General features: G+C 37.0%; 1 protein-coding gene across 15 annotated transcripts in view; it reads left to right on the forward strand.

The window, feature by feature from the left end:
• Positions 1-20,759, forward strand: part of LOC114648100 (myelin transcription factor 1-like protein) — a 647,050-nt gene that overhangs the window by 248,820 nt on the left and 377,471 nt on the right. The window contains exon 1 of one of the 15 annotated variants that reach the window (XM_051925518.1): positions 4,731-4,749. The exons of the other annotated variants lie outside the window; for them this stretch is intronic. The gene's annotated coding sequence lies outside the window, so the exon portion shown is untranslated. Of the gene's footprint in view, positions 1-4,730; positions 4,750-20,759 lie in introns of those variants that run through there. 15 annotated transcript variants of the gene reach the window in all.

Raw genomic sequence — 20,759 nt, forward strand, 5'->3', positions numbered from 1 at the left:
ATTTAACCTCCTCACTGGGTACTATTCCAGACAGAAGAGCAGCTTCAGCGACAGACTGCTGTCACTGTCCTGCTCCACTGACAGATTGAGAAGGTCGTTCCTCCCCCAAACTATGCGACTCTTCAATTCCACCCGGGGTCAAACGTTAACATTTAACATTATACAAAGTTATTGTGTGTTTTTTACCTGCATTATAATCAATCTTTAATTTAATATTGTTTATTGTATCAGTATGCTGCTGCTGGAGAATGTGAATTTCCCCTTGGGATTAATAAAGTATCTATCTATCTATCTATCTATCTATCTATCTATCTATCTATCTATCTATCTATCTATCTATCTATCTATCTATCTATCTATCTATCTATCTATCTATCTATCTATCTATCTATCTATCTGTTTTTATTGGATTATTTATATATATATTGAGATTTTTGCACTGCACTTTTACACACTGCCTTGTTTTGATTGCTAAAATCAAAAGCATACTTGCACATTTGAACTTACATGTTGTATGGAACTGCCTTTCCCAAGGTTTCTTCCATTTTTTCCCTACAAGGGTTTTTTTTGGGAGGTTTTTCTTGTCTTCTTAGAGAGTCAAGGCAGGGGGGCTGTCAAGAGGCAGTGTCTGTTAAAGCCCATTGTGGCACTTCTTGTGTGATTTTGGGCTATACAAAAAATAAATTGTATTGTATTGTGTCCTCATTGTCCCTTCCATCCTCAGGTTTACAACTATCTATCTATCTATCTATTTATGTCCCGCGTTCAAGAAGAAGTATGTCAGCAGTAGGCAACATGGCCATCACAACAGAGGTTTAGCCAGGAATAGATTTTAGGCTGGGCCTGTGTAAAATTGGGTATTCTAGTTTTCAGTAGGATATATAAGGGCGCTTTTCCAAAAATACATATATTCATGCTGAGGTACTTTCACATAACTGAATTATTAGGACCATGCAAAAGTTGAGCAAAAATTATCAAGGCAATCAAATGCAATTTTGCTCTGCAGACACACAAACAAAATCAGTCCCGTCCGTTTAGATTGAACTGGTCGATGATTTTGTCATGATTTAGGTTTTCAGCAAGATCGTGTTTGAATGATAAAACAGTCAAGTTCCTGAGACGAACTGATGATAGCGATGATCTCAAATGTGTCTTGATTTGATTTACGGATGAAAAAATTCTCTCAACACTGCAAGTTACACTTGGAAGTGTGACTATTAGTCACAACAAAATATTAACATTGGGGAAAATATCTGCAGGGCAGTTGTCAAGCACCTCCAAAAAAGATAACAATAGTTGCTGTCTTGTTTCCACTTTTCAGTTAATTTGCTTGACAAACACTTTATATTCTGCATCCTGGATATTTATTCCATATAGCTAAACAAGGCTTTTTGAAAAACCTCGATATTTCTGTTTGTTTTTGCCATGTTAGAAATAATCCCTCAAAATAAGAAACTATCTCTTGGTGTTCATCGAAAATACTCAGGTAAGCAACTTTATATTCTGTTAACTGTCCAATGACTACCACTAATCAGGTTACATGTACAACATAACACTGCCCCATTTGTTTATTTATTTTTTGAAAATTCAGCACACCAATGGGATTTGACATACCACTTTGAAACTGAAAGAAAGATAAAATAACAAACAATCAATTACAAAAATTAATGGAAAATTTCATATACAATCCACTGATTAGCTGAGCCTATGGCCCACCTTCTCTACGCTACTGCATCACAATGCCAAGAAAAATATTTAATTTTTAAAACAGACATCAAAGATGACCAGTGCTGAACAACAGCAAACAATATAAATATGTCCTTGAAAAAAAATCTCGTATTACTCATTTTAAGACAGGACTCTAAATCAATGAATTAAAAGAAGAGGTAGGTCTTAAATTCAAAAATGTGAACCAGTGTGAAGGGGCTTTCTGTTTGTGAACTACTTTATTATTTATAACAATATTTTAGCAAAAAAATACATGTGCCTTGCACGACAACATACGATTCTATGACCTAACATGTAGATTCTGTGACACGAGTAGGGTGAAATTTTTTCATAGAAGTTTTTTTTTTGTTTGTTTTTGTACAGCATTTGTCATAATCGACTCCCATTCTGTTTGAAACATTATGTGGATTCTCCATGAAAATATAGGACTAAAAATTTAATCATCACTACTGTTTATGGGCTAAGTAATACAGATATTGTTGGTTGGAGTTTTCTGTTACTACCTATCACGCTTAAAATCTTAGTATAACACTTATAACAATTGTATTCAAATATGTATCTAATTGTCTATAATGGAGCATTGGCTGCCAAGAAAATATATATTTTTTAATTTTCCTCAGTACTGCTCAAATTCAGTGGATGATCCACCTACTATTAGACATGGTGTCCTGACAGTAGTGTGTAGGACAGCGGCATGCTGACAAAGGGATACTGTGACAAATGCTCACAGCTAGTAAAATGTTGTGTCTCTGTTTTTTAAAAGCTTGGAATATGTTTCTTCTAGAAGTATAGACAGGCACTTTTTAGCTCTATTTATGTTATTTTAGTAAAAACTAATTTCTTTCCAGTAAACTAAACAATATTTTCATTGTTTAAAAGTGAAGAGAAGCTTGCATATCATAATATCAATTTAGATTTATAAATGCTTCTGACAGTCCCACTCCAGAAGGTTTGAAAATGATAAGTCACCCTAATTTCATATGGTATATGGTGAAAGAAGATGCTAGCTAATGAAGATGTGTGGTAGAGGAATGCATCGGGACCGGGCCACCATGAGACTCAATGTAAAAACTGAGGTATGGGACTATTCATGTATGCTGGCAATACTTGGCAGTCAGCCTTGAGAAATGCAGGATGACAAATTGCCTATAATATGGCAGTATAGTATAGTAGTTAAGGTGTTGGGTTTTGGGTTCAAATCCTGCTACTGACACAGTGTGTCCATGAGCAAGTTACTTGAACTGCCTGTGCTTCAATTGGAAAACCAAAAGAAATGTAACCAATTGTATCACAAATGTTTGAAAATGCCTTGGATAAAGGTATCAGTTAAATAAGTAAATGTAATGTAAATATGCAATAAAATTAAAGTAAAAATGATATTGGTTTCAATAACAACAAAACAATTACATTATAAAATATCCTATTTATGTATAATCCAATCACAATATCATCATTTTTAGGATGTTGTTTCTGATCACCAGATATTCAAAGTATATGAGTTAATGGAACAGTTAGATCTGTAAAGGATAATCAAAAAACAGTCACACATTTTGAGGTGTTTTTTCACTGGCCAAGCCAAATTTGCTTCAAAGAGAAATAATTTCATGCTCTCTTCTAGCGTTCAGCATTGAATAAGTATCAAATTGAATTAAATGTTTTTGTGTAGACATTCGTCCATATGATTTTATAGCAGTTAAAGGTTTTGTGCAGCTTATCTAATACTTTGTTTACATGGCTGACAGATACCTGTGTGTGAATAATGTTTCTATTTATTTTGTCATTTAATTGCCAGCTTCTCCACTATGTAGATGTAGATATAAGAAATACTGTGATAAATAAGTCTTTGATGCAAGTGTGTTCATCATGAATGGTTTTACTGCATGGAATGTAGTTTTGAGATCTACCCAAAATAAACAAAAGTGGAAATTGGCATTTTAAACTAAATAAATATGTTGAAAAAATGCAGGCCTACATTTAAAATCTTTATTTTAAAATTGTTTACTCTCTGTTAACAGGTTTTAATTTATTGTGCATTGGATGGGTACAGCCATTGTTTCTGTGAAAAAAAGGTTAAAAAACAGTCCAGTGCACAACTCTAATGTTTGTATTGCTTAAATACACCCTGGAACATGCACTGGCGTCTTTCTTTCTTCATAACTTCTTTTCCATGTCTAGCTAGTGCTATGTAGCTTAAATCATATGGTATCTACTGCAAGGTTCAAATAAAATTAAATTTGCAGTTAGCATATTGGTGTGTTTTTGTTAACATGTTACTCACTAATAACCAGACAAATGTCAAGCTAGAGTTCAAGTCTTGCTTATTAAAGAACTTCAAAATTAAGTGCTAGGCTTGAAGGGGGGATTTCTTAGCTTGCTTTCCAGGCAAGTAGGTCAATGTAATGGAAGTAATACTTTGCTGTTCTAATAGAAAAACTTATGTTGTATTTGCTTTTGTGCTTTGAATTAATGTTGAGAAAAAACTGAATCACGAGAAGAAAGAGCATATACCAGCAAGATCAAACATAAGGATTAGATGTCAGTCCATTACCTGGCACACTCATGCACATACCCACAATCACTCAAGCTCTCTTTAACACAGGGATGTGGGAGGAATACCAGATGTATGTCATACTAGATGTATGTCATAGCTACAACACCATTTATTATGTGGAAAGCACCTACTGCTTTTGCCATGTCTGTCTGTCTCAGTGGAAAGATTTTGTTGAAATTTGGCACATTTACTCTTCATGGAGATTTATTGGGAAAGCTTTATTTTCATTGCCATATCTCAAATAGAGTGCACAATTCAAATTTTAGAAATTTTAAAATCTCATTTTGAAAATGTTTCAAGTTTACCTCGACAGAGGTCAATTCATCCTGTGTTTTGTGTATTTTTCTGTTTTTCTTGTTTGACACATGCTACTGATTGTAGAACAGATCCACAAAAAAGTTATTGAAGCACCAGGGAGACACAGATGTGCAAGTTGCAAGTACACAAACTCACTTCTCCTGCTGCTTGAGGTAATTTACCATAAAAGTAAAATAGCAAAAAAATCTAAAAATGAATATAAGAGGGAAAGAATAATATAAATGACATTCTGTAAGTATGGAGTGAAGAAATATGTACTCAGTATTTGCATTGCCATAAACAACTTCATGCCTGCATTATCTGTACATTATAATAATTCAGTATTACCCTGACATGATAATTTATCAGCTAAACTTCAGATGTGCTCTCCATCATGGTCTGAAACTGCCAACAATTTTGCAAGACTTCAGCAGAGATTTAGCTCTCCATAAGGTACGTCTTTCAAAAATGTTATATTTAAGATAGCTGAATTACAGTTAATCACAGACCCTCACAACCAACAACTAACAACAGGACATCAATCATGCCATTTTTACATTACTGTCCATGAAATCTTATTTACGTTATGTTTTTAACTACATAACAAAGTATTGTTAAAAAGAATGCATGTAATGTAGTCTACTAATGCATATAATTGCATTCTGTTATTTATGGCCTTTTTAAACATGACTCGCTGTTACAAAAGTATTAATAACCAAAAACGTGATAAAGGACTCTTTGAAGAATTAGCTAAAAAATGTAAAATACTCCTGATTTTATTGATTAAATAAGTCCCTCAGTGTACTTGAATATTATGCCAAGTGTATATTTTCTAATTTGTTTAAAGTTTGATAACTACAGGATACTGTTGGTAGTATAAATCTGGGTAGTTCCTTACTTGATCTTCTTCCCATACTGTAGGTTGGTTTCTGCTGCATATTTTGCCCAACACATTAAACCCTATATAAGCAAAACAGGAGGCAATTAATAACATAACAATAAAAGAAGGAAATGTTTTGTCTTGTAGATATATTTATACTAAGATACTAAGTGCAGGCAGTTTCAGTTGGCTGATATTCATCTACTGCATAGTTGTATTGCTGCTGCTTAATATAGTCTTAAATGTTTTCTTTTAAATTGTTTTTGAATACACCATATTTTATATTGGCAGCATGATGTAAACCTACTTTATAGAATGGCTTTGAATCTAGGACCTGACATAGCCCATTTTGCTAACTAAAATTGTGGCAGAAAGATCTTTTGAGACAGCTTCATTTTTAACGTGTTAATTCTTTGTTGCAGGGATTCCCAAGCTCAGTCCTGGAGGGCTACAGAGGAAGTGGGTGTTTTTTAAAGTGCAATCTGTTAATTAGAAGCTATTATTGCTGCTGACACTGTTATGACTTCCTTTTTAATCTCTATTTTATTTAACTTGTTTGTTAAGATTCCAAACCTTTAATGTCTTCTTTTAGTCTGAAAACATTACTCATTTGCTAGTTTTTAATGAGTTGCAAATGACAAATGGGTCAACATTTCACCATTTTGCTTGGTCCCATTTACACATGTCTGTGTATATCATGATGTTTTCATTTTGATTAAATATATTGTGTGGGGAACAGCCCGGACACAGACAGGCGGACACCGTAGGTTTGAACACCAACACATGTTTATTCATATTATGTACAAAGTGAAGACAGCACACAATCCAATACTCCCCCAAAGTCCAGGCTTTCTTCCACAATGCCTTTCCTCAGGTCTGCCTCCACTCCTCTTCTCCCGAGCTCTGTCTCTGTTCCTCCCGACTCCAGCCATCGAATGGAGGGAGGTGGCCCCTTTTATACCCACCTGGATGTGCTTCAGGTGCCTCCCAATGAGTGCCTGCCGGCACTCCCCAGTGTGACAGAAGTGCTGGCTATGCACCTGGAAGCATTCCGGGTGTCCCCGGGCTTCTTCCCCCCAGCACTTCCGGGTGTGGCGGAAGTGTTGAGGGCCAGGGCTCCTCAGGCATCGTGCCGCCCCCTGGCAGTGACCACGGGCCCCTATAGGATGGAGCTTCCAAGCTCCTTTCCCATGGTCCCCATAGCCACCAGGGTGGTCACCCCCTCGTGGTCTGGAGGAGGCGTAATCCATCCTCCGGTCCTTCTGGGCGTCCTGGCTGGGTACCACCCCTAGCTTCTTGCCACAATGGAAAGAAATAGAAGAGTGAGAGAAGTGAAGGATTGAGAAATACTAATCTGCATCAGGCCACAAAGCATTTGGATGATATCCTGGGAAGGGAACACCTTAAAATGCAAAAGAAGTATGAGGTGACGTGGGAGGATGAAAACACTAACCAGACATAAAATTAGATAAAAAGTTCAATTATCTGCAAAGATTAACCTCTAATTAAGCAGTTGGGTTGGAATAAAAATCTGTTGCCACTTGAGCCTTCCAGGAGTGAACATGGAAAATTCTGCTTTATTGTGCAACTCTTAATGCTTTATTGTGCAGTAGGCAGCGTAACTATTTAACAGCTCCAGGAGACAGGGTATGATTCCTTCTTCAGTCACTGTGTGAAATCTGAATATTTTTGTGGTATGCACAAATGTTTTCTCTTATCAATTCTGAAGATATGCATTTCAGACTTGCTGATTATATAAAATTGGCCAGTTCTGAGTGAGTGTGGTTGTGTTTGACTTGTAACTATTGCTGCATCCAGGTTTATTACTGCTTTGCACAAAGTTCTGCCAGTCTAGTCATTCTGAAGTTGAATAAACATGTTAAAAAATGAACAGTTTAGTTATTTTTAAATAATTGGTTAATATTAAAATAGACTAGGTCGTACATCTGTGGGAACAGGGATTTTTCTGTGTATGTTTACAACCTTGAGGAGCCTCAGACTGGACTTTTATTTTTTGAACCTGTTGAATCTTTTGAAGAGCTGTGTTTTCCAGTTTTCTATTTTGAGATTTGCTTTTAAATTTTAACCTAATGATCCTAAGGTATTTTTTCAAGGAAGACTCTGCATGAAGGATAAATGTACCTCATTTACGTGCAATCAGATTTGTAGACATATTACTTATTGAGGACTTATTTTAAATTAAATTGTAAATTGTATTTTAGGAGCTATTTAAATTAGAAAGGTATAGTCTAACTAGGATACAATAAGAAGAAATGTATTGCAGCCAGATCAACATGCAGAAATAGCTGTTTATAGAAAACAGGACTTAATGGGAAAACCGAGGTGGTACCAATGTAATTTGCAGGAATTCCATTCAGCTCACATTTCTGTACAAATGATTATAAAAAGTCATAATGAAGTACTGAAATGAACACAACCAAAAAATAGCAGCCTAATTTTACTTTCTTTTTACTAAGGTAGAAAATAATGTGCCTTAATTTTAAGACAGAATTGACTGCTCTATAAATTTAGTTTTGCAGAATTTAGTTGGTCTAAAAATGTCTTAATCTTATTTTTAGGAAACAAAAATGTTTATGATAGTATTCTTTTTCCCCATATGTATTTTGAAGATGCTTTGTAGTAAAAGAGTTCTTTTGTAAATAATCACAAAGAACTAATAAGTGGAGATAACCAACAAAGTAAAGCTCATCTGCTTCACTGGATCATTATATATGCATTTCAAGGTTATTATAATGATTGTTGCACTAGTACCAGTTTCTAATATACATTCATTCATTCATTTAAACATTTTTTTGATTTGCTTGTCCCAGAAAAGGAACCAAACCTGGAAAGGGTACACTTACTTACACTTTGACACTTACTAAAGGAAACTTGATTTAGGCTTGGAAATCAATGTAATGTAAATTTCTTTGGATGTGGATGTTCTGATCTCACTATTACGTTGTAATCGATATTCAGGCAGCTAAACTCCTCCCTTTATCAATATGACGACTTAGGAGACTGACTTGACACGAGGTGTACAAATCTCCAGTTTATTAATAAAGAGCAGGTGTGAAACTACAAGTAAAGAAATATAATTTTCAGCATGGAAATAACAAGCAGTTTGATAACAGCTTTAAACTATAAGTAGCAGTACAGAACGGTAGCATTTTACAAATATAAACTTACCGGCTATGCTACCGTAGGATTAAACAGGCAGGATGAACTTCGCTGTATGTGTTTTTGGCAAACACATTACCTACATCGGGATGCCCCACTATAAGGTGGCTCAGGAAGGACAAACATCACAAAGCATGCATATCTGAACACAACAACAGCCCGCAAAATGGAAATGGTCAATAATTAAGCACTTTACCCATCCCAACAAACATGACAGTGGATGAAAATTAGATTAATAAGAGAAAATCCAAGTAGATACGAGAATATGTAAACTCTACACAGATAGTGCCTAGGTTGTGATTTGCACAAAGAACTCTGAAACTGTGAGGCAGCAGACTTAATTTCAGTTTTTTTCTCTAACAGTCATGCAGATATATATCTTATATGAGCCGATAAACAGTCAAGACTGCACTTTCTCAGGAGTAGTGTTGCTAGAAAGAGGTGCGATAATCAAAGATGCTAAGCTGTTAATATATTGAGCCTATGGAAAATAGGGAGTTAGTTCCCTGGCCACCAAAAATTATAATCTTTCACTAGAGATTGCTCAAAACACACTTTTCTGTATAGATCTGTATAAACATTACTTCTGATAATATATACTTTTCATAATATGGAAACCATGAAATTATCCATAAAATGCAGTACACAAAATAAAATTAGTTACATACAAAACATTTTTTCTGGCTTCCGTAGAATTCTGTGTCTTTTTGTGCTAACAGCTTATTAAAAAAAACTGCTGTCAGAAGATGCCGAGACTCGTGAGGTATCAACATCACCTCCACCACTCTGTCTTTCATAGCTGGTGGATGGCGTTGGAGATTGTGAAGGATTCACTGGTTTGAAATAATCTGTAGCTAAGTCTGCTTTGTGTGCTGCTTGAGAATCTTAAGGGACTTGGAGTATGAAAGCATAGCAGAGTCGAGTTGACGTGTAACCTTGAGGCTGCATTTGGTGATAGGATTGGCAGCTTCAATGTGTCTAGCTACCTGGTTCTGGCCAACAGCTGCTGCCAACAGTCCAGCATGATTTTTATCAAACACATTTATTTTCTCACTATGTTGCCTCACTGACTTTAGATGCTTGGGCTTTGACCCTGAAAGACGTGGACAATGCCTTGGGGGTATAATTGCAATACAAAACTTGATTTTAAGCAAAATAATGAAAACATGTACCAAATACATAAATATGAGGTTAAAAATTCATTAAATAAATCCAATAAAACAAGGCAGTTATTTTAAAAATATGAGCCCCAATTCTTTCTTTCTAAAACCTAACATCACTTCTGCTTATCCTATCTGGACCTTACAGCTAGAGGAGCCACACGCCAACAGGTGCAGTCAGTCATAAATACTTGGCTTGGATCCCCATTGCCAGTCCTTTGGCCTCCATGAGGCACCACGCCAAGCTACACACATCTCATGATCCTGGTCCCTTGGTATCTGAAAGAGACACCGTTTAATGGGCTGCTCCTACTCCCTGGCGTCGCTGAATAGGAGCACCCCTTCTTCAGCCCCAGGCTCCTGTCTCTGAGAATCGTACCCGACCACCTGCCTCCATCTTTCTTTAGCATTGGCTCTCCCTATCCTGCTTCTCGCTGTCTGTTCCTTTCTTTTACATTAACCTCCAATCTTTTTCTGTCCCATGTCTGCTTCTCATTTTCTCCTTTCTGTCATGCAGGCTCCTTTATACGACAAGATCAGGTGCAGATGTGATCCTTCGTCCACTCCAAGGTATGAATGAGGCACCTGAGTGATTCATTTGCATTTGCACGATCAACAGAGTGCCACAATCAACCCCGGAGTGGTGCCGTCATGCAGTCACCCACAACCTGTTCTAAGTCTGTACACCCTTGGGATGCGATTATTTATTTAAAACCTGCACTGTGCCATGGACCTCTTAACAAATTCTATAGGTTATTGATTTATGCCCTGTAACTTTAGATTCTTAAGACCACTGTGAAATGAGCCCCGGACACAGACAGGCAGACATATTTTATTCACCACCACACGTTTATTTACACTATTATGTACAATATTAAGTGCACCACAAACCCCAATCTTCACCAAAGTCCAGGCCAACCACACTATGCCTCTTCTTCGGACCGCCTCCTTCTCTCTCTTCACCGACCTCGTCCGTCTTCCACCCGACTCCAGCCTCTCTGTGAAGGGAGGCGGCCCCTTTTATAAGCACCCGGATGTGTTCCAGGTGTGTTCTGGCAATCTCCCACCGACACGCCCCAGTGTGGCGGAAGTCCCGGCTGCGTACCCGGAAGCACTCCGGGTGTCCCCACTCGTCTTCCCCTCAGCACTTCCGGGTGTGGCAGAAGCACTGGGGTCCAGGGTTCTCCAGGCATGGGGGTGCCCCCTGGCGGTGACCACGGGCCCCTACAGGGTTGAGCTTCCCAGCTCTGTACTCGTGGCCCCCAAAGGAACCAGGGCAGTCTCCCCCTCGTGGTCTGGAGGAGGCATGAGCCCTCCTCCTGTCTTCGTGGGCATCCCGGCTGGGTGCCACCCCCAGCTGCATGCCACACCACCTTACTGAAAATATGGTACAGACATCTGAGGTTATATTTTCTTTGTTTTAGTATGTGATAAAACTCATAGTAATAATAAACTTCTATGATATGTATTGATCTTTGGTGATGCAAATGTATACCATCCATTTAGAACACCATTTCCAGAGATAAATAATGTCGGAAATGTGTTAGTTATTGTCCTGAGTTGTTTTGGTAATTTTGACTGCATTACTTCTGTTGTTATACTTGTTCTTATTTATCAGATATTCATATGAGTATTTTCTGAAGTTTTTTATTTTGCCTCTCAGATTATTATTATCATTCTATTTGTGGTCATTAATTAGTAATGTTATTTAACATGGACACCTTCATGCTATTGGTGGCAATGCTGCTGTTGGTCATGTAGGGAATTGAAACAACAGTATTCACCAGTGCCTTGAGTTTTGGGTCTCCAGAAAAAGTACTCACGATAGCTAACATTAGTGCAACTGGGAAATAAAAAATTAGACTTATCTACATGCACACCCTGTATCATTTAAAGAAAACGATGATACAATTATGGATATAACATTTATACCACTTTCCTTGTAGCCCTCTATTACAAAGTCACCAACATGGTGGAACTATATCTCACAGAGGTCAAGGCTTGGTTTGTGAAGGGGTAGGAGGAATCTGTGGAGGTACCTGCTGGAGGGTAAGGAGAAAAGTCCCAAAAGGTGTATTGCTGGCTGATAAAGACGGTAGCTCAGCTTACAGGTAGTTAGAATGCCAGGGGAACTAACCTGTCAACTGGACCATGAGGCCAGTTGCCTTAGAATTTGCATTAAGCCTGACCATTAAGAATGTGACTTGTTCTTGCAATTTGCATGATTTATTCCCACTCATTTAGATACCACCAGTCTAGGCATACCTCACATGCCTGACCCTGTCATAACCTGTAGATGCCATTAAGTTTCTGGGCAACAAACGTCAATTTCTGGGGCTCTAAAATTGCACCTTTTCTACTCTGGAGGGTAGTACATGCTTCAAGTGAATATTATACTGTTCCTGAGGAGGGTAATGTAGCACAGTTTCATCCATATATATTGACACATCATGGATGTTTGCAAGCAAAAGTGACATTATTTTTTGAAAACAGCTTGGAACTGAGCTCAGTCCAAAAGCCATTCGCGTAAGATAGCATGGATGTACGTAGATGAACATAGTCAGGTCCTAGTTATTGATATGTCATAACCCTGTGTAATATGCCTTTTGTAAAATTATATATTTTCCTATTAATCATTGTTTTTCATTTAAATGATTCGATTATCGATTCTTAAAATCTCATGATCGATCTTGTGAATCTCTATCCTGCTCAATTACAATATTTTTGATTATTTTTGTTTTTGGAGTCCAATCCAATAGATGTTGCTAATGTTCCTGTTAAGGCTTTCTATGGAAAAGCACTTTACTGCCTCACGTAGAATGAGAAGGGTCTGGCTGCAGGTAGAAAAGCATAAAACGGTGTGTCCTCCTGCACTGAAATCAGCACCTTAGACTCTTAAAGCAGATGTACTGTATGGACTTCCTATGGATTCAAATGGTGCGTCAGTAAAGAACAACTGGATAAAAGCAAAGCCATATGTAAGCTGTGCAGCTAAAAAATTATGTATTCTTGTAACACAACACATTTAAAAAATCATTTATCACCCGTAAATGTCAACATCCAAACAAATAGAGCCTAAACAATCTACAGTGGAGAGCACTAGATCAGCACTAGATCCTCAATTTAAAACACTTCCTTTTTTCTAAGAAGGAACCGTGAAGGCACATTTTCAGGACTGCCTAACGTGACTGCTACACGTGAGCAACTGAAGTAACTTGTAGAATTACAGTAAGAGACGTGTTTTCCCACTATATCTTTAATCTCGACTAATTCAAGATTTTTTTAAATGTCAAATAGGGTAATAAATTTGGCTAACAGTTTAGTTGAATGGTGTCTGCATGGAGATTCATAACACATGAATAGGTTATTGAATAACATTTATTATTTAAGAAGCAATATTTGATAATTTTATAATAATAGTATTCACAAGATGATACAGATGTTTTATAAAGTAGTTGACATTGCATTGTATTAAAACAAGGAGCAATAATATTTTGTTCCTTCTAAATACTGATGTGAACTGTTTATTACTAATCAAGTATTTTTTCTTAAATGTCTTTCCATGCTTATGCTTATGTTATGAAGGCACTATGAAGACATCCTTCAACTAAAGTGTTACTGAAATTTGTCATATTAAATTAATTTTCCTTATGTAGAGTTAAATAATCTCCTATATAAGGTCCAGTTTGCTGAAATGTGTTGTCATCTTCTCTGTTGACAATGATGGCTTTATTAACTTTTCTCAAATCCACAGAGAGACAAATTTTGCCATTCTTATTTTGTTTAATAATATGGTTTGATAACACGTGATGAAGAATAAATTGGCTTGATGAAGGGAGCTGCAGTTACAGTGGAATTTTGTGCAACAGTTGCATAACTTGAGCAATGTCTGGGTTAACTGTTGGCTTGTAGATATAGTCAGAAATGTGGCCAAGGTTTCTGAATAAGTCTATAAGTCTCTGTAGCCATGAATTAGCCATTTACAGAAATTTGGAGGCCTTAAAATCTGAGACTGTAAAACACAATGTATGGTAAAGGTTTAGTCCAATGATGCTGGCTTCCCCTGTTGTGATGTGGGAAGATACTGCTGAAGTGGTAAAACCTTTTATAACTCACAGTAAAGGGACGTGTACTGAGGCCTTTTATAGGAGTGTGGCCATATTCTGTGACTTGAACAGTTACAGATTTTAAGGACAGGTGAAAAAAGCAATCTCTCAAAGGTAAGTAAACAAAGTCCTAGCTCCAGTATACAGTAAGAGTGGAATTTTTACACTGTCCATCTTGAAAAATGCAGTGTGTCAAGAATTGTGTGTCCAACTGCACAACGTTCATAGCCTGTGGAGAATGATCATGTCCATATTCATGTGCAGGAACAGGAGATGACAGTCTCTAGTCTGCAAAATGATTTGTTATATTGGTGGCATCACTAACTGTGCAGAATATGTGGATGCTTTTGTATTGAGCTGATCTGACCCACAGTTTGAGCAGTGTGGCAGTATAGCTGCAACTGTGACCTTGCGCAGTGGGATTGGATTTAAGGTATCGATGTAAACCCCTATAACATCTGTGCATCTGCCACATCATTTCCTGTTTGCTTTACTAATGACTGATGCAGTTTTTTTTAAAGTGAGGTTATTAGACTCAAGAAGCAGCCTTCCATGATTTTGTTGTAGATCATTATGTTTTGTAAAGAACCGAATTGGTAATGCTGGACTAGACTGTGTAGAGTAGAAACATACTGAGTGATAGAATCACGTTGCCACTGGGCTCTTTGATGAAAATGATACTGGTGCAAGAGGATGCTTGACCCATGCCAAAATTTCCCACTAACATTGACTATACTGCTGCATACAGTATGTATGTTTGTCCAGTTGAAGCTTGGAGAAGAAATGCTGGCCCTCTGATCCCAAGCAGTGTGATAGTAGAACTGCCAAATTAGCATCTGCCATTTCTTTATCATCAAGGGCCACCAAATATAATTTGAACAACTCAATCCATCATTGCCAGGGTACAAATGGCTCTCCTGGTATGGTCAGTGTATTATCATAGTATTTCCCTCTACTTACCCTTTACCTGTTTTCACAAGGGTAAGTGTACTCATCAAGTTTGTTATCGGGTTGGTCTACTGTGGCACTTTAAGATGAACACACACATACATAGCTATACGCATATACACAGACCCTAACCACAACAGTGCCCCATGAATGACACACACACGCTGATTAACCTTTAGCTCTTTAAACCACACAAGTGCTTTAGGAATAACACAGCCTGTCACTCAGCACTTCAAGAGACTTGCTTATTATCGGCACAAACAACATACGATGTTTTAATGATATCTCAGACCTAAATATTACTTTTGGTCTACAAGAATACATTTAAACATAAAAAGGCTCAGCACTCTTGACTACAGGACATTTATCAGCCAAGAATGCCTTACTTTACATACTGTTCCCTACTATTGAGTGGAGCTCTCACTCACAGTCTTAATAAACCTCGCAGCACAGAGGTAATGGCAAATCTCCGGCTGCACCAGGTGCTCAAAGAAATCTAACTTATTACTTCAATCACTCTACAGATATTAAGACAAAGCATAGAAAATTAAAAGCATCATGGTAATTATTACAGGGATAATAATAATACCACTGTAACAAAGAATAATAGAAAATAAGACTGATAGAAAAGTCTGGATTTATATAGTCTTTAGAAAAAAGCTTATGAAAAAGTTACAGATGACAAGGATGAATGTCCCAGGGCGGCATTTGATTTAGCAATCGATGTTCATGAAAATGCTGTTAACTGACGATCGGATGAAAACTGGTTATACATGTCTTTGTTTTCTTCTCTGACGTCGCTCTTCCGTCGTCGCTGTTTCTCTTCTTCTGTAGATTGTAGATTTTATACACCATAACAGTCAGGAAAGGGCTTCTAGAAGGTAATGACAATACAGCCTTGCACATCTGCCAAAATGTTGTATCCAGAGGAAAATTTTCTAGACCTGTCTTTTCAACAAAATATTCTCTTTTATTTTTTTTAACAAGCCAGTTCACTCCACCCCTTTAGCCACACCTACGTTACCCAAAATCCACCTAGGCTTCCTTCATGTGTAATGAATCATGTACATAACCTGTCAATGTTAAAAAAAACCCAGATGCAATTCTGGATATAACAAAGCTGTCTTGAATTATATTTAAAAAATGGACAGGAAGCTATTTTAAGATAATTGGATACACATAGGAGATTATACTGTATTTCAGATGTCTAAAAATGATATACATTCGGGTCTTTTATCAAGATATTTTAAGAATAGATTTCAGATGTTGTTAAGTTTGTTTTAGCTAGTGGAACTGGTTACTTGTCTCAAAATGTTCTTCATAAGAAGGCTGTCTTGATCAAAGTGGCAGTGACTTTAGGCACTGTTAGAGGATACCAGGAAGAGAAGGACAATGGGGAAGAATTAGTAACAACCAATCACAAAGATTGTTTTAATTATTAAGACTCAATTTGAACCCCCTAATAAATATCTCTAAGATAAGGTATTGCATTTGGTAAATGTGCCTTTAGGCTTGACTTTTATGCTGCATTGCATGGCAGGTTATTCATTACAGAGATTCAGGGGCCTATAGCTAAAAACATCTACAGTAGTATTGTGCTTAGATTGTTAAGAATACAGTGTCTATTATAAAATGAGTAAATTCCATGCAGTAAACAGTTAGCCAAATTTAAGAACTATCTGTATATTCATATTATTGTGCTTACGAGTTCTAGTTACAATCCTTGCCACAATCATTTGTATTAATGTAGAGTAGTAATTTAATTTTATGAAATGTCTTGAATTATTATGTTTCTGAGTTAAAATTCCCAAGAGCACTGTATATAAAAAAGAACTGGTGCCTGCACTCATTCTTAGTCTCTCGTTTCCTCTTCAACATTTCCAGCTGTTGTGATTTTGGTACATTTTTAATTTTCATTTCTCAGTGGATTTCCTTGGTTTTCTTGTTTTTTTCCCTAGCTGAGTTTTGAATAGTGATTCATCTTAGTTTTCTTTCAGTGCTGTCATTTTGTTCATGTTGTCTATCATTGCTAGCTGGTTGCTAATCTGGGACAATTGGAAGTGGTGCAGCGGTATATCGGTCAGCACTGCACACTTCCTATTGTCCAAGACTAGATATGTTGAAAACTTTGTTAAACAATTATCAGTGTTTTCATTGGTGTTTCAGGAACCCTAGCATGGCTGTCTGCTAGCCCTTTGATTAGTATGTTTGGCTTAAAACTCCTTGATAAATAATGACTTTGGTATAGACCCCGACTTGAATTTTGACCTTTATTTTTGGTCACATCTATCTCCTGGTCCACTTTAAAATCTCTTGTCTGCCTTTTTCATCCCATGCAGAACAGCAGCAGTTTGGCATAATAGCATCTTTTTTGTAGCTATATACGATGCCCAGAGTGCCGATTACAACACCATAAAGTGAACTTCTTCAAATAATTCAGCTACTGTAATGTCTGTGCAGAGTTCATAGTACTGTATTGTTTCCTTTGCTGCATGAAATCAAGTTACAGTGAAATACTATATTAAAGTTTAAGTGGATGACTTCAGCAATCTGTGATTTTTTTGTCTATTGCAGAGTTAAGACTTAATACAGTGCTAATATGAAAAATTATAACATCATTGACAAATATGTTTAAGTCATTTAAAGGTATCTGGAAATCATTTAAAGATATCTCTAAAAGATAATTTGTCTTGGCACATTTTTATTTCAGTTTGATATTGAAAGGTATATTCTTGTCTTTAGCCATTTGAGCATTTATTTCAATGATACGTGGATATTTTTAAATACTGAGCTGCAATTTAAGATTACTAAATTACAGAGAACTTTAAAAAAAAATTGCAAGTATTGTTAAAAGATGAACATATTTAAAGATATTTTGAAATGATTTAATGAATGAATTACAGGTATGTTAGAATTGTTTAACATATCTTTAAATCAATTACAGGTATCTTTAAGTCCTTTTTATTTAAAAATAAACAAGAAATGTGCCTGCCCATGGCTCTACCATGGCTCTACCCTGTGGTATACAACAGTAAACACACTTTTTTCTTTAATCCCATTTCGCCTAAACAACAGCCTTAAAAGAGCATAATATGAGCTCTACTTTTTCTGTGTTAGGGCTCATGCTGCAGAATAACAAGATTTCATTATATTATTTCAGTATGTAAACTTGGCCATACTTAACAAAATAGTATACTAGGGTTCCAAATACGGTTTTTATTACTTGAAATGCTTAACATACATTAACATTGTTATATTACAGTTAGTGTTTTTCTTCTGACTGCATTTCAAATTCCTGTTTGTTCAATTTTGAGTTATTCATTTATGTTAATGCTACATTTGTTAATTAATTATTTATTATTAATTAATGTTTCATTATTCTTTGTTTTTGATTGTGTCTGTATGTTGTGGAGACTGGCTCGGACACAGACAGGCAGACACGCTCATGTCACCCAACACACGTTTATTTACAATACCTATTATTTACAAATGTCCATAAGTGCCACAAACCCCAATCTTCCCCAAAGTCCAGGCCAACCGCTCTGCCTCTTCGGACCGCCTTCTTCTCTCTTTCTTGCACCTTGTCCTGCTTCCACCCGACTCCAGCCTCGAATGAAGGGAGGCGGCCCCTTTTATCTGTACCCGGATGTGTTCCAGGTGTGCACCGGCAATCCCGCGGACATACCCCAGTGTGGCGGAAATGCCGGCTGTCCTCCCGGAAGCACTCCGGGTGTTCCCTCTCTTCTTCCCCCCAGCACTTCCTGGTGTGGTGAAAGTACTGGGGTCCAGGGTCCTTCAGGCAGGGGGATGCCCCCTGGCGGTGACCACGGGCCCCTACAGGGTTGGGCTTCCAAGCCCTGTACCCGTGGCCCCCAATACAACCAGTGCGGACGCCCTCTCGCGGTCTGGAGGAGGAATGAGCCCTCCTCCTGTCTTCCTGGGCGTCCCGGACGGGGCTCCACAATGTGCACTGTATGCTTCATTTACATTTCTTGTGTTTTGTGGCTGATTTGTCAAATGGTGGGGCCGCCTGCCCATCACAGCATGGGACAGCCCTCAGCCATATAATGGCAGGGTCAACCCACAGCCCTGTGAGGTTCATTCAAATGTGCTTGGCATTTGGCCTTTCTTTGTGATTTTGCTTTGCTTGTGATTTATTGGATTATTCCCTTTTTACTCTATTGTTGACCACTGTTTGGATTTCATATTGGGACTTTGTTTGCCTTGGATTGCCTTTGATGGCAACTGCTTTTTGCTTGTTTGTGCTACACCAAGCTTCATTTTATTACAGAGTATTGTTGTTAATAAATCATATATTTTATGAAGATCCTGTGCTTGTAGTTATTACTAGCAGGGTTTTGATGGTAATATGTGAGCGTTTTTTGGGATATTTCAGGGTTTGTGTTTGTGAACTTTTGAATATCATAACAAACAATATTCTCAAAACCGCTCGATCTAATTCTGACTGAATAGTTCAGGAGACGCTCCAGCTCATTGTATGTTTTAAAAAAGGAAGTCCTTCAAATATATTTGTAATTATTTTTATAGATATCTTTAAATACTATGGAGGAAGTAATTTAAAGTTATCTGACTCATTTAAGGATATCTTCCAATAAGGAGGAAATTTATTAAAGATATCTGTAATTCTTTTGAAGATATTTTTAAACAAAAAGTAAGTCATTCTAAAATATCTGAATTTCATTTGGGTATATATAAAAACAAGTGTTTCAAATCATTTATGAATATATGTAGTTTAAAGTAAGACAACTTTAAATGAGTTCTAAAACTTTTTAAATTAATTACAGATATTTTAAAATTTCTTTCTTCTTATTTAAAGATATTATCATTTGCAATGTTTTAAATGTATTTTCAAATCATTTTCAGATATCACTAACGATTTAAAAATATGTGAAAATACAAAAAGACATCTTAAAATCTTAATAACACTTTGCCTTATCATAGCATTGTAACTTCATGTAATTCACCTGTTTTCATAATGCAGCATAGTTAGCATGATAAAACAGACAATTTCAAGTGTGCTGAAAATTGATCACATCCCTGGGTATTAATTGAAGAGGAAACATTGAAAAATGCAAATATAATATGCAGTGTTACACAGTTTTTGTCAACAGCACTAAGAAGACAAAAGGAGACTAGTGTTTTTAGTATAAGAACTGCTAAACGTGTGTGCTTAAGTAGGACTTTTTAAATATTTTAATATTTAGATATAATTTTAAATAGGGCTGCACGATAACAGAAAAAATTATTATCACGATTATTTTGCTCAAAATTTTTATCACGATTAATAATGACGATTGTTCCTTTGGTAAATGAAGTCTGTGACCAAAGCAGTGTAGCCTCGGCCAGTTATTCACAGATGCTGCCCTAATCATATTAGCTGCGTTGTCCGTTGTGATGCACACAAGTCTTTCTTCCACCAAGCCCCAAGCGGACATCGCTTCTTTGAGGCTCACTGCAATAAACTCCGCTGTATGGTCTTGTGGGAAAAACGAAGTTTGCAAAAGCTTGCTTTTCATCTCAAACTCGCTGTCAATTAAATGAACTGTCAAGCTCAAATATGGTTCCGCAGTTCTGCTTGACCATAAGTCGGTCGTGGCAGCAAAATATTCCAGGCTGAGCCTGAGAATTTCTCTTTCTATTTCTTTTCGGCATTTCGCATACAGCGAGGGCAGCGCAACATTGGAAAAATGGTTGCGTGAGGGAATGCTATATCTTTTATCAAGTGTTGCGATCATTTTGTTAAACCCCTCACTGCTCACGGTGGTTATTGGACACATATCCTTGGCTATATGGTACGTGATCGCCTCTGTTATTTCCCGGTGTCTTTGCGAGCTAGGCAGATATGGTATTGCGTTGAACAATGTCCCTGATATTGTTGTCTGTGTTGT

This window comes from Erpetoichthys calabaricus, chromosome 3, assembly GCF_900747795.2.
Source record: "Erpetoichthys calabaricus chromosome 3, fErpCal1.3, whole genome shotgun sequence".
In the NCBI taxonomy this organism is placed as follows: Eukaryota; Metazoa; Chordata; class Cladistia; order Polypteriformes; family Polypteridae; genus Erpetoichthys; species Erpetoichthys calabaricus.